Source organism: Lampetra fluviatilis, unplaced genomic scaffold, assembly GCF_964198595.1.
Source record: "Lampetra fluviatilis unplaced genomic scaffold, kcLamFluv1.1 SCAFFOLD_1107, whole genome shotgun sequence".
NCBI classification, from domain to species: Eukaryota; Metazoa; Chordata; class Hyperoartia; order Petromyzontiformes; family Petromyzontidae; genus Lampetra; species Lampetra fluviatilis.
The window spans coordinates 1-12500 of NW_027621403.1; the positions used below are offsets into that span (position 1 = coordinate 1).

The 12500-nt window shown below is 43.8% G+C and overlaps 1 long non-coding RNA gene across 1 annotated transcript in view; it reads right to left on the bottom strand.

The window, feature by feature from the left end:
* Nucleotides 1-6989: 6989 nt before the first annotated feature.
* The window catches only part of LOC144955203 (uncharacterized), a 17165-nt gene continuing 11654 nt past the window's right edge, over nucleotides 6990-12500 (bottom strand). The window contains exon 3 of the long non-coding RNA XR_013641546.1: nucleotides 6990-7199. This is a non-coding gene — a long non-coding RNA (uncharacterized LOC144955203). The remainder of the gene's footprint in view (nucleotides 7200-12500) is intronic.

A 12500-nucleotide genomic window follows, 5' to 3' on the forward strand; every position in this document is an offset into this window, starting at 1 on the left:
CGGTGGCCGTGTGGGTGTGTATGGAAGTCCACTATAGACTACTATAGACTACTGTAGACTACTATAGACTACTAGACTCTACTATAGACTACTATAGACTACTATAGACTACTGTAGACTACTATAGACTACTAGACTCTACTATAGACTACTATAGACTACTGTAGACTACTATAGACTACTAGACTCTACTATAGACTACTATAGACTACTATAGACTACTGTAGACTACTATAGACTACTGTAGACTACTATAGACTACTATAGACTACTGTAGACTACTATAGACTACTGTAGACTACTATAGACTACTGTAGACTACTATAGACTACTGTAAGACTACTGTAGACTACTATAGACTACTGTAGACTACTATAGACTACTATAGACTACTGTAGACTACTATAGACTACTAGACTCTACTATAGACTACTATAGACTACTGTAGACTACTATAGACTACTAGACTCTACTATAGACTACTGTAGACTACTGTAGACTACTGTAGACTACTAGACTCTACTATAGACTACTGTAGACTACTATAGACTACTATAGACTACTAGACTCTACTATAGACTACTATAGACTACTGTAGACTACTGTAGACTACTAGACTCTACTATAGACTACTAGACTCTACTATAGACTACTATAGACTACTAGACACTACTATAGACTACTATAGACTACTGTAGACTACTATAGACTACTATAGACTACTGTAGACTACTGTAGACTACTGTAGACTACTATAGACTACTATAGACTACTATAGACTACTGTAGACTACTATAGACTACTAGACTACTGTAGACTACTATAGACTACTATAGACTACTATAGACTACTATAGACTACTAGACTACTACTATAGACTACTATAGACTACTGTAGACTACTGTAGACTACTATAGACTACTAGACTCTACTATAGACTACTGTAGACAACTATAGACTACTATAGACTACTATAGACTACTGTAGACTACTGTAGACTACTATAGACTACTGTAGACTACTATAGACTACTAGACTCTACTATAGACTACTATAGACTACTATAGACTACTATAGACTACTATAGACTACTAGACTCTACTATAGACTACTCTAGACTACTGTAGACTACTGTAGACTACTGTAGACTACTATAGACTACTGTAGACTACTGTAGACTACTATAGACTACTAGACTCTACTATAGACTACTGTAGACTACTATAGACTACTATAGACTACTAGACTCTACTATAGACTACTATAGACTACTATAGACTACTCTAGACTACTATAGACTACTGTAGACTACTGTAGACTACTGTAGACTACTAGACTCTACTATAGACTACTGTAGACTACTATAGACTACTATAGACTACTAGACTCTACTATAGACTACTATAGACTACTATAGACTACTATAGACTACTATAGACTACTATAGACTACTATAGACTACTAGACTCTACTATAGACTACTATAGACTACTATAGACTACTATAGACTACTATAGACTACTATAGACTACTATAGACTACTCTAGACTACTGTAGACTACTATAGACTACTATAGACTACTATAGACTACTATAGACTACTATAGACTACTGTAGACTACTATAGACTACTATAGACTACTATAGACTACTGTAGACTACTATAGACTACTATAGACTACTATAGACTACTATAGACTACTATAGACTACTATAGACTACTGTAGACTACTATAGACTACTATAGACTACTATAGACTACTATAGACTACTGTAGACTACTATAGACTACTATAGACTACTATAGACTACTATAGACTACTGTAGACTACTATAGACTACTAGACTCTACTATAGACTACTATAGACTACTGTAGACTACTATAGACTACTATAGACTACTATAGACTACTATAGACTACTATAGACTACTAGACTCTACTATAGACTACTATAGACTACTGTAGACTACTATAGACTACTATAGACTACTATAGACTACTATAGACTACTGTAGACTACTATAGACTACTATAGACTACTATAGACTACTATAGACTACTATAGACTACTATAGACTACTGTAGACTACTATAGACTACTATAGACTACTATAGACTACTATAGACTACTGTAGACTACTATAGACTACTGTAGACTACTGTAGACTACTATAGACTACTAGACTCTACTATAGACTACTATAGACTACTATAGACTACTGTAGACTACTATAGACTACTATAGACTACTGTAGACTACTATAGACTACTAGACTCTACTATAGACTACTATAGACTACTATAGACTACTATAGACTACTGTAGACTACTATAGACTACTAGACTACTATAGACTACTGTAGACTACTATAGACTACTATAGACTACTGTAGACTACTATAGACTACTAGACTACTATAGACTACTGTAGACTACTATAGACTACTAGACTCTACTATAGACTACTATAGACTACTATAGACTACTATAGACTACTATAGACTACTATAGACTACTGTAGACTACTATAGACTACTGTAGACTACTATAGACTACTAGACTCTACTATAGACTACTATAGACTACTGTAGACTACTGTAGACTACTGTAGACTACTATAGACTACTAGACTCTACTATAGACTACTGTAGACTACTATAGACTACTGTAGACTACTGTAGACTACTATAGACTACTATAGACTACTATAGACTACTATAGACTACTAGACTCTACTATAGACTACTGTAGACTACTATAGACTACTGTAGACTACTGTAGACTACTGTAGACTACTATAGACTACTATAGACTACTAGACTCTACTATAGACTACTATAGACTACTATAGACTACTGTAGACTACTAGACTCTACTATAGACTACTGTAGACTACTGTAGACTACTATAGACTACTATAGACTACTGTAGACTACTATAGACTACTATAGACTACTGTAGACTACTGTAGACTACTATAGACTACTATAGACTACTAGACTCTACTATAGACTACTGTAGACTACTATAGACTACTGTAGACTACTGTAGACTACTATAGACTACTATAGACTACTAGACTCTACTATAGACTACTGTAGACTACTATAGACTACTATAGACTACTAAAGACTACTAAAGACTACTATAGACTACTGTAGACTACTGTAGACTACTATAGACTACTATAGACTACTGTAGACTACTATAGACTACTAGACTCTACTATAGACTACTAAAGACTACTATAGACTACTGTAGACTACTGTAGACTACTATAGACTACTATAGACTACTATAGACTACTATAGACTACTGTAGACTACTATAGACTACTATAGACTACTGTAGACTACTATAGACTACTAGACTCTACTATAGACTACTATAGACTACTATAGACTACTGTAGACTACTATAGACTACTATAGACTACTATAGACTACTGTAGACTACTGTAGACTACTATAGACTACTATAGACTACTAGACTCTACTATAGACTACTATAGACTACTGTAGACTACTATAGACTACTGTAGACTACTATAGACTACTATAGACTACTATAGACTACTAGACTACTATAGACTACTATAGACTACTATAGACTACTATAGACTACTATAGACTACTGTAGACTACTATAGACTACTATAGACTACTGTAGACTACTATAGACTACTAGACTACTGTAGACTACTGTAGACTACTATAGACTACTGTAGACTACTATAGACTACTGTAGACTACTATAGACTACTATAGACTACTGTAGACTACTATAGACTACTAGACTCTACTATAGACTACTATAGACTACTATAGACTACTGTAGACTACTATAGACTACTGTAGACTACTATAGACTACTATAGACTACTGTAGACTACTATAGACTACTAGACTCTACTATAGACTACTATAGACTACTATAGACTACTATAGACTACTAGACTCTACTATAGACTACTATAGACTACTATAGACTACTATAGACTACTATAGACTACTAGACTCTACTATAGACTACTATAGACTACTATAGACTACTATAGACTACTATAGACTACTATAGACTACTAGACTCTACTATAGACTACTATAGACTACTATAGACTACTATAGACTACTAGACTCTACTATAGACTACTATAGACTACTATAGACTACTATAGACTACTAGACTCTACTATAGACTACTGTAGACTACTATAGACTACTATAGACTACTGTAGACTACTATAGACTACTATAGACTACTAGACTCTACTATAGACTACTGTAGACTACTATAGACTACTATAGACTACTAGACTCTACTATAGACTACTATAGACTACTATAGACTACTGTAGACTACTCTAGACTACTATAGACTACTAGACTCTACTATAGACTACTGTAGACTACTATAGACTACTGTAGACTACTGTAGACTACTATAGACTACTAGACTCTACTATAGACTACTATAGACTACTATAGACTACTATAGACTACTCTAGACTACTATAGACTACTATAGACTACTATAGACTACTATAGACTACTGTAGACTACTATAGACTACTATAGACTACTATAGACTACTAGACTCTACTATAGACTACTATAGACTACTATAGACTACTATAGACTACTAGACTCTACTATAGACTACTATAGACTACTATAGACTACTGTAGACTACTATAGACTACTATAGACTACTATAGACTACTCTAGACTACTATAGACTACTATAGACTACTATAGACTACTATAGACTACTATAGACTACTGTAGACTACTGTAGACTACTATAGACTACTATAGACTACTATAGACTACTGTAGACTACTGTAGACTACTATAGATTACTGTAGACTACTATAGACTACTATAGACTACTAGACTCTACTATAGACTACTATAGACTACTATAGACTACTATAGACTACTGTAGACTACTGTAGACTACTATAGATTACTGTAGACTACTATAGACTACTGTAGACTACTGTAGACTACTATAGACTACTATAGACTACTGTAGACTACTATAGACTACTATAGACTACTATAGACTATTATAGACTACTATAGACAACTATAGACTACTGTAGACTACTATAGACTACTGTAGACTACTATAGACTACTATAGACTACTGTAGACTACTCTAGACTACTGTAGACTACTGTAGACTACTATAGACTACTATAGACTACTATAGACTATTATAGACTACTATAGACTACTATAGACTACTATAGACTACTATAGACTACTATAGACTACTGTAGACTACTATAGACTACTGTAGACTACTATAGACTACTATAGACTACTGTAGACTACTATAGACTACTGTAGACTACTATAGACAACTCTAGACTACTATAGACTACTGTAGACTACTATAGACTACTAGACTCTACTATAGACTACTATAGACTACTATAGACTACTATAGACTACTGTAGACTACTATAGACTACTGTAGACTACTATAGACTACTATAGACTACTATAGACTACTATAGACTACTATAGACTACTAGACTCTACTATAGACTACTATAGACTACTATAGACTACTATAGACTACTAGACTCTACTGTAGACTACTATAGACTACTATAGACTACTGTAGACTACTATAGACTACTAGACTCTACTGTAGACTACTATAGACTACTGTAGACTACTATAGACTACTGTAGACTACTATAGACTACTATAGACTACTATAGACTACTATAGACTACTGTAGACTACTCCCTGAGGGTCTCTCACTCGGCATTCTTCGTCCAGCAAGTCGAGCAGGCCGAGTGAGCCCTCGATGAGCAGGATGCAGGCCTGGTTGTCGCAAAAATCGATGAGCGTCCAGGGGATTCCCTCGCTGAGGTATTCCTCCTGTTCCAGCTTGAACACGTGCTGATAGACACAGAGATAGACACAGAGACACACAGAGAGACACACAGAGAGACACAGAGACAGAGAGAGAGACACAAGGCCTGGTTGTCGCAAAAATCGATGAGCGTCCAGGGGATTCCCTCGCTGAGGTATTCCTCCTGTTCCAGCTTGAACACGTGCTGATAGACACAGAGATAGACACAGAGATAGACACAGAGACACACAGAGAGACACACAGACAGAGAGAGAGACACAAGGCCTGGTTGTCGCAAAAATCGATGAGCGTCCAGGGGATTCCCTCGCTGAGGTATTCCTCCTGTTCCAGCTTGAACACGTGCTGATAGACACAGAGATAGACACAGAGATAGACACAGAGACACACAGAGAGACACACAGAGAGACACAGAGACAGAGAGAGAGACACAAGGCCTGGTTGTCGCAAAAATCGATGAGCGTCCAGGGGATTCCCTCGCTGAGGTATTCCTCCTGTTCCAGCTTGAACACGTGCTGATAGACACAGAGATAGACACAGAGACACACACAGAGATAGACACAGAGACACACAGAGAGACACACAGACAGAGAGAGAGACACAAGGCCTGGTTGTCGCAAAAATCGATGAGCGTCCAGGGGATTCCCTCGCTGAGGTATTCCTCCTGTTCCAGCTTGAACACGTGCTGATAGACACAGAGATAGACACAGAGATAGACACAGAGACACACAGAGAGACACAGAGACAGAGAGAGAGACACAAGGCCTGGTTGTCGCAAAAATCGATGAGCGTCCAGGGGATTCCCTCGCTGAGGTATTCCTCCTGTTCCAGCTTGAACACGTGCTGATAGACACAGAGATAGACACAGAGACACACAGAGAGACACACAGAGAGACACAGAGACAGAGAGAGAGACACAAGGCCTGGTTGTCGCAAAAATCGATGAGCGTCCAGGGGATTCCCTCGCTGAGGTATTCCTCCTGTTCCAGCTTGAACACGTGCTGATAGACACAGAGATAGACACAGAGATAGACACAGAGACACACAGAGAGACACAGAGACAGAGAGAGAGACACAAGGCCGGGTTGTCGCAAAAATCGATGAGCGTCCAGGGGATTCCCTCGCTGAGGTATTCCTCCTGTTCCAGCTTGAACACGTGCTGATAGACACAGAGATAGACACAGAGACACACAGAGAGACACACAGACAGAGAGAGAGACACAAGGCCTGGTTGTCGCAAAAATCGATGAGCGTCCAGGGGATTCCCTCGCTGAGGTATTCCTCCTGTTCCAGCTTGAACACGTGCTGATAGACACAGAGATAGACACAGAGACACACAGAGAGACACACAGAGAGATGCACAGACAGACGCACAGAGAGATGCACAGAGAGATGCACAGAGAGACGCACAGAGAGATGCACAGAGAGATGCACAGACAGACGCACAGAGAGACGCACAGAGAGATGCACAGAGAGACGCACAGAGAGATGCACAGAGAGATGCACAGACAGACGCACAGAGAGATGCACAGACAGACACACAGAGAGACACACAGAGAGATGCACAGACAGACACACAGAGAGATGCACAGACAGACGCACAGAGAGATGCACAGAGAGATGCACAGAGAGATGCACAGAGAGACGCACAGAGAGATGCACAGACAGACACACAGAGAGACACACAGAGAGATGCACAGACAGACGCACAGAGAGACGCACAGAGAGATGCACAGAGAGACACACAGAGAGATGCACAGACAGACGCACAGACAGACGCACAGAGAGACACACAGAGAGACACACAGAGAGATGCACAGACAGACGCACAGAGAGACGCACAGAGAGATGCACAGAGAGATGCACAGACAGACGCACAGAGAGATGCACAGAGAGACGCACAGACAGACGCACAGAGAGATGCACAGAGAGATGCACAGAGAGATGCACAGACAGACGCACAGAGAGATGCACAGAGAGATGCACAGAGAGACGCACAGAGAGACGCACAGAGAGATGCACAGAGAGATGCACAGAGAGATGCACAGAGAGACGCACAGAGAGATGCACAGACAGACACACAGAGAGACGCACAGAGAGATGCACAGAGAGATGCACAGAGAGACGCACAGAGAGATGCACAGAGAGATGCACAGAGAGATGCACAGAGAGACGCACAGAGAGACGCACAGAGAGACGCACAGAGAGACGCACAGAGAGATGCACAGACAGACACACAGAGAGACGCACAGAGAGATGCACAGACAGACGCACAGAGAGATGCACAGACAGACACACAGAGAGACACACAGAGAGATGCACAGACAGACGCACAGAGAGATGCACAGAGAGATGCACAGACAGACACACAGAGAGATGCACAGACAGACACACAGAGAGACACACAGAGAGATGCACAGACAGACGCACAGAGAGATGCACAGACAGACGCACAGAGAGACGCACAGAGAGATGCACAGAGAGATGCACAGACAGACGCACAGAGAGATGCACAGAGAGATGCACAGAGAGACGCACAGACAGACGCACAGAGAGATGCACAGAGAGATGCACAGAGAGACGCACAGACAGACGCACAGAGAGATGCACAGAGAGATGCACAGAGAGATGCACAGACAGACGCACAGAGAGATGCACAGAGAGATGCACAGAGAGACGCACAGAGAGACGCACAGAGAGATGCACAGAGAGATGCACAGAGAGATGCACAGAGAGACGCACAGAGAGATGCACAGACAGACACACAGAGAGACGCACAGAGAGATGCACAGAGAGATGCACAGAGAGACGCACAGAGAGATGCACAGAGAGATGCACAGACAGACACACAGAGAGATGCACAGAGAGATGCACAGAGAGATGCACAGAGAGACGCACAGAGAGACGCACAGAGAGATGCACAGAGAGACGCACAGAGAGACGCACAGAGAGATGCACAGACAGACACACAGAGAGACGCACAGAGAGATGCACAGAGAGACGCACAGAGAGATGCACAGAGAGATGCACAGACAGACACACAGAGAGATGCACAGACAGACGCACAGAGAGACGCACAGAGAGATGCACAGAGAGATGCACAGAGAGATGCACAGAGAGATGCACAGACAGACACACAGAGAGATGCACAGACAGACGCACAGAGAGATGCACAGACAGACACACAGAGAGACACACAGAGAGATGCACAGACAGACGCACAGAGAGATGCACAGAGAGATGCACAGACAGACACACAGAGAGATGCACAGACAGACACACAGAGAGACACACAGAGAGATGCACAGACAGACGCACAGAGAGATGCACAGACAGACGCACAGAGAGACGCACAGAGAGATGCACAGAGAGACGCACAGACAGACGCACAGAGAGATGCACAGACAGACACACAGAGAGACACACAGAGAGATGCACAGACAGACACACAGAGAGATGCACAGACAGACGCACAGAGAGATGCACAGACAGACGCACAGAGAGACGCACAGAGAGACGCACAGACAGACACACAGAGAGATGCACAGAGAGATGCACAGAGAGATGCACAGACAGACGCACAGAGAGATGCACAGAGAGATGCACAGAGAGACGCACAGAGAGACGCACAGAGAGATGCACAGAGAGATGCACAGAGAGATGCACAGAGAGACGCACAGAGAGATGCACAGACAGACACACAGAGAGACGCACAGAGAGATGCACAGAGAGATGCACAGAGAGACGCACAGAGAGATGCACAGAGAGATGCACAGACAGACACACAGAGAGATGCACAGAGAGATGCACAGAGAGATGCACAGAGAGACGCACAGAGAGACGCACAGAGAGATGCACAGAGAGACGCACAGAGAGACGCACAGAGAGATGCACAGACAGACACACAGAGAGACGCACAGAGAGATGCACAGAGAGACGCACAGAGAGATGCACAGAGAGATGCACAGACAGACACACAGAGAGATGCACAGACAGACGCACAGAGAGACGCACAGAGAGATGCACAGAGAGATGCACAGAGAGATGCACAGAGAGATGCACAGACAGACACACAGAGAGATGCACAGACAGACGCACAGAGAGATGCACAGACAGACACACAGAGAGACACACAGAGAGATGCACAGACAGACGCACAGAGAGATGCACAGAGAGATGCACAGACAGACGCACAGAGAGATGCACAGACAGACACACAGAGAGACACACAGAGAGATGCACAGACAGACGCACAGAGAGATGCACAGACAGACGCACAGAGAGATGCACAGAGAGATGCACAGAGAGATGCACAGAGAGACGCACAGAGAGATGCACAGACAGACACACAGAGAGACACACAGAGAGATGCACAGACAGACGCACAGAGAGACGCACAGAGAGATGCACAGAGAGACACACAGAGAGATGCACAGACAGACGCACAGACAGACGCACAGAGAGACACACAGAGAGACACACAGAGAGATGCACAGACAGACGCACAGAGAGACGCACAGAGAGATGCACAGAGAGATGCACAGACAGACGCACAGAGAGATGCACAGAGAGACGCACAGACAGACGCACAGAGAGATGCACAGAGAGATGCACAGAGAGATGCACAGACAGACGCACAGAGAGATGCACAGAGAGATGCACAGAGAGACGCACAGAGAGACGCACAGAGAGATGCACAGAGAGATGCACAGAGAGATGCACAGAGAGACGCACAGAGAGATGCACAGACAGACACACAGAGAGACGCACAGAGAGATGCACAGAGAGATGCACAGAGAGACGCACAGAGAGATGCACAGAGAGATGCACAGAGAGATGCACAGAGAGACGCACAGAGAGACGCACAGAGAGACGCACAGAGAGACGCACAGAGAGATGCACAGACAGACACACAGAGAGACGCACAGAGAGATGCACAGACAGACGCACAGAGAGATGCACAGACAGACACACAGAGAGACACACAGAGAGATGCACAGACAGACGCACAGAGAGATGCACAGAGAGATGCACAGACAGACACACAGAGAGATGCACAGACAGACACACAGAGAGACACACAGAGAGATGCACAGACAGACGCACAGAGAGATGCACAGACAGACGCACAGAGAGACGCACAGAGAGATGCACAGAGAGATGCACAGACAGACGCACAGAGAGATGCACAGAGAGATGCACAGAGAGACGCACAGACAGACGCACAGAGAGATGCACAGAGAGATGCACAGACAGACGCACAGAGAGATGCACAGAGAGATGCACAGAGAGACGCACAGACAGACGCACAGAGAGATGCACAGAGAGATGCACAGAGAGATGCACAGACAGACGCACAGAGAGATGCACAGAGAGATGCACAGAGAGACGCACAGAGAGACGCACAGAGAGATGCACAGAGAGATGCACAGAGAGATGCACAGAGAGACGCACAGAGAGATGCACAGACAGACACACAGAGAGACGCACAGAGAGATGCACAGAGAGATGCACAGAGAGACGCACAGAGAGATGCACAGAGAGATGCACAGACAGACACACAGAGAGATGCACAGAGAGATGCACAGAGAGATGCACAGAGAGACGCACAGAGAGACGCACAGAGAGATGCACAGAGAGACGCACAGAGAGACGCACAGAGAGATGCACAGACAGACACACAGAGAGACGCACAGAGAGATGCACAGAGAGACGCACAGAGAGATGCACAGAGAGATGCACAGACAGACACACAGAGAGATGCACAGACAGACGCACAGAGAGACGCACAGAGAGATGCACAGAGAGATGCACAGAGAGATGCACAGAGAGATGCACAGACAGACACACAGAGAGATGCACAGACAGACGCACAGAGAGATGCACAGACAGACACACAGAGAGACACACAGAGAGATGCACAGACAGACGCACAGAGAGATGCACAGAGAGATGCACAGACAGACACACAGAGAGATGCACAGACAGACACACAGAGAGACACACAGAGAGATGCACAGACAGACGCACAGAGAGATGCACAGACAGACGCACAGAGAGACGCACAGAGAGATGCACAGAGAGACGCACAGACAGACGCACAGAGAGATGCACAGACAGACACACAGAGAGACACACAGAGAGATGCACAGACAGACACACAGAGAGATGCACAGACAGACGCACAGAGAGATGCACAGACAGACGCACAGAGAGACGCACAGAGAGACGCACAGACAGACACACAGAGAGATGCACAGAGAGATGCACAGAGAGATGCACAGACAGACGCACAGAGAGATGCACAGAGAGATGCACAGAGAGACGCACAGAGAGACGCACAGAGAGATGCACAGAGAGATGCACAGAGAGATGCACAGAGAGACGCACAGAGAGATGCACAGACAGACACACAGAGAGACGCACAGAGAGATGCACAGAGAGATGCACAGAGAGACGCACAGAGAGATGCACAGAGAGATGCACAGACAGACACACAGAGAGATGCACAGAGAGATGCACAGAGAGATGCACAGAGAGACGCACAGAGAGACGCACAGAGAGATGCACAGAGAGACGCACAGAGAGACGCACAGAGAGATGCAC